The sequence below is a fragment of the Triticum aestivum genome, chromosome 2D (genome assembly GCF_018294505.1).
Source record: "Triticum aestivum cultivar Chinese Spring chromosome 2D, IWGSC CS RefSeq v2.1, whole genome shotgun sequence".
Taxonomy (NCBI): domain Eukaryota; kingdom Viridiplantae; phylum Streptophyta; class Magnoliopsida; order Poales; family Poaceae; genus Triticum; species Triticum aestivum.
Window position 1 is genome coordinate 477,690,395 of NC_057799.1, and position 4,079 is coordinate 477,694,473.

General features: G+C 50.0%; 1 pseudogene; it reads left to right on the forward strand.

Moving 5' to 3' along the window:
- Positions 1–1,306: 1,306 nt before the first annotated feature.
- LOC123056344 (uncharacterized) lies at positions 1,307–1,405 on the forward strand (annotated as a pseudogene).
- Positions 1,406–4,079: the final 2,674 nt, after the last annotated feature.

The following is a 4,079-nucleotide window of genomic DNA, read 5'->3' on the forward strand; positions in this document are numbered from 1 at the left end:
AGCTTTGTTCTACCTTCCCACCCCATCACAAGCGGCAACGCTGGGGAGCGCCACAAGTGTCACCGTGCAAGCTCGCCGCGAGTCCCATGATCACCGGCCGAGGCAAAGGGGAACACTCGTGCATGGGGATGGAGGCTTTTCTCTACGTACCGACTCGCCATGACTTGACTCCGGCCCAGCCTGCTTCCCGCGTGAGATCAGTCAGTCAGTGCGTTCGCTCCAGTCAGTCGGTGCATGTGTGGGCCGATCTGTTTTGCTTTGTGGATTTTGTATATCGCCGGCCAGGTCGACAGGTCGACGCGGGAGCTGATTGATGGCTCTTTCTTTTCGTACGTGTAGTTCGGCCATTGTTGTTTTGTACTCCAAAGTATGAGCAAGGGCCCTTTTTAGTTGGGATTTTGTTGTCATGTTGTGTATTCTTTATCACTTGTGAGTTGTGAGTATCATGCCCCATACTTCGCAAAAGGGAAAGGTAATGGAAGAAATTATAGGAGAAAATTAAAAGCCTTACAAAACTTGCATCGGAACGTTAGAGCATCTACAGTCGGGCGTGTTAAAAGTATAGGACCGTAGTTGTATCGTGACATTGTAACGTGATTGTATTCGTTAGAATTGTGGCGCAGGTTGTTGGCTAGGATATCCTCTATCTCATGTATAGCTTGGAGTAGAGGACAAGTTGATAACCAACCAACCACCTGCGCCATATTTTGTAATCGCTCTGTCTATATTAACACGAAGGCGTCCCTGCCAGGAGGCAACACGCTTAACACAGCCAACCCTAGTTTTTACATGGTCATTAGAGCACTTCTCGAGATCATCCATGGCGACACCTTCAAACTCCTTCCCATCCTCTCCGTTTGTGCACGCCGTCTCCGAGAAGCTCAGCAAGAACAACCAAGCCCTATGGCGGGCGACGGTTCTGTCGGCGATCAGAGGTGCCCGCATGGAGCAGTACCTCGACGTCGATCACCCGGTGCCACCCATGCACCTTGAAGAGACCACGTCTGATGGCAAAACCAAGACGAAGAAGGCCAACCCGGAGTTCCAGACCTGGTACGCTCAAGATCAGCAAGTCTTTTCTTACCTTCTGACAACTCTGCCCCGTGAGATGGCCGTCCAGGTCGCTACCTGTCATACGTCGGCGGAGCTCTGGAACATGATTGCAGAGATGCTTGCGTCTCACACTCGTGCCCAGACTGTCAACGTGCGCATCACCCTCGCCAACCTCCAGAAGGGGAACTCCTCCATCACCGACTACGTCGGGAAAGTCAAGTCTCTGTGCGATGAACTCATCGCTGCAGGAAAGAAGATCGACGATGATGACATCGTCTCTCACATCCCCGCTGGCCTGGACGAGGAATTTGATCCGGTGGTCTCTGCTATGTGCTCCAGAGTGGAGCCGATCACCGTGCCTAAGTTGTTCTCTCAGCTCATCAGCTTCAAGACAAGGATGAAGCTTCGCGGCGGAGTGTCACAGTCTTCCGCTAACGCTGCCACCAGAGGCCGCGGGCGCGGTGGTGACCGTGGCCGTGGCCGCGGCGGCAACGGCAACAACGGTGGTGACCGTGGTTGCCCCTACATCAAGCCTGGCGGCCGCGGTGGACAAGGAGGAGGCGGCCACTACAACAATCATGGTGGCGGGGGCAACTACAACAACAATGCCCCTGCACCTAGGATCCAGTGCCAGATCTGTGGCAAACTGGGCCATCCTGAGTGGAAGTGCTGGAAGCGCTATGATGAAGCCTACCAAGGAGGAGAAGAGAAGACGGCGAACCTGGCAGCACCTCAGTACGGGGTGGACACCAACTGGTACTCGACAGCGGCGCCACCGATCACATCACGGGAGACCTTGAGAAGCTGACTGTCCGCGACCGCTACACCGGGAACGAGCAAATCCACACTGCCAGTGGGTCAAGTATGGCTATAGAACATATTGGTCACTCGGCTATTCGTACCCCTGATCGCGATCTCTACCTAAATAATATTCTTCATGTTCCAGAAGCTAGCAAGAGCTTAATCTCTGCTAGTCGTCTTGCACTTGACAATGATACATTCTGTGAAATTCACCCTCATTCTTTTCTTGTTAGGGAACTGGGAACGAGGAAGGTTCTTCTTCGAGGCAGGGGTAGATGTGGTCTATACCCCGTCAAGCACAAGGGATCCAACGTCAAGAAGCAGATGCTTAGTGCCACCAAGATATCTTCGGATAGATGGCACCGACGTTTAGGTCACCCATCTCCTCTCGTTGTCAGGAGAATTCTTAGTCAGAATAAACTCCCTTGTGCTAGTTTTTCCAATAGTGATTCTGTTTGTGACGCCTGTCAAAAGGGAAAAAGTCACCAGTTGCCTTATCCAAAATCAATAAGTGAATCCAAGTTTCCTTTAGAGCTTATTTTCTCTGATGTTTGGGGACCTGCTATTGAAACAGTAGGCAGAAACAAATATTATGTGAGTTTTATCGATGACTTCAGTAAATTCACGTGGATCTATTTGATCAAACACAAGTCTAAAGTTTCTCAAAAATTTCATGACTTTCAGCACCTTGTTGAACGACAGTTTAATCGCAAAATTCTTGCTCTTCAGACAGATTGGGGAGGGGAGTATGAAAAACTCAACTCCTTCTTCACCAAGATAGGAATATCTCATCATGTATCTTGTCCCCATGTGCATCAACAGAACGGATCAGCAGAGAGAAAACATCGACATATAGTCGAAGTGGGCTTGTCTCTTCTTGCCCAAGCCTCTATGCCCTTAAAATTTTGGGATGAGGCGTTTATTGCTGCTACTTATTTGATCAATCGTCTTAGCAAAGTTATCAAGCTTGAGACCCCTCTTGAGCGATTGTTCCATGAAAAACCCAATTACTCCTCACTTAGAATTTTTGGGTGTGCTTGTTGGCCTAACCTCCGACCCTATAACAAGCACAAACTTCAGTTCCGTTCCAAACAATGCACTTTTCTTGGATATAGCAATCTTCACAAAGGTTTTAAATGCCTTGATATTTCAACAGGACGAGTGTATATCTCCAGGGATGTTATTTTTGATGAAAATGTTTTTCCCTTCGCTACACTACACCCAAATGCCGGCGCACGACTTCGGGCAGAAATTCTTCTTTTGAATCCGGAGTTACTAAACCCAACTGATCATGGGGACGAACAGTATGCTGATGATCATTTGTTACATAGTCCTACCTCTGACGGAGATAGCGGTGAAAAAAACTACACTCCAAATGCTTGTGATTTTATGCAACAGCAGCAGGAAACATCTGGCAGCAGACACGAGGCAGATTCGCCTGGTTGCGCCGATTCTGGAGCTAACGCGGGAACAGATCCCCAGGCGGATCCTCTGACGCCGCCCCTGCCAGAATCCGGGAAAATCCACTCCCCGGGTGACGCCTGGCACGGGTCTCCAGGCCGGTCGGGTGGGCCGGCTCCCTCTCTGTCTCCGCGCCCCAGTCGTCACGAGGCGGGTGGGCCTGAACCTGGTCGCCTGTCCCACACTGCGCGGCGCAATGATGGCGGGCACGACCGCGCGCTGGCCCGTGGTCACGTGGCGCCCGCTGACTCGTCAAGGCTGGATTCTCCTGCTCCACCAGCGCGCGATCCAACATCGTCCGACCGCACGATAGACGAGGTTGGTTCTGCTGTGGTGGGATCGGGATCTTCTGCGGCTACCGAACCCGTACGCTCCAGCACACCTCCTCGGATGACTACACGAGCACAACGAGGTATTTCAAAACCCATAGTTTACAAAGATGGGACACTCAGGTATGATAAGCACTTCAAAATTGCAAATTTTGCTGCTACTGGTGAGCCTCAAACTTTGACCGAAGCTCTAGGCAATGATAATTGGAAAAATGCCATGAATGTAGAGTATTATGTACTTATGAAAAACCAAAATTGGCGTTTGGTTCCTCCTAAGCGAGGGAGGAATATTATTGATTGTAAATGGGTATATAAAATTAAAAAGAGACCTGATGGCACAATAGATAGATATAAGGCTAGACTAGTAGCTAAGGGCTTCAAACAACACTATGGTATTGATTATGAGGATACTTTTAGTCCCGTAGTGAAAGCTGC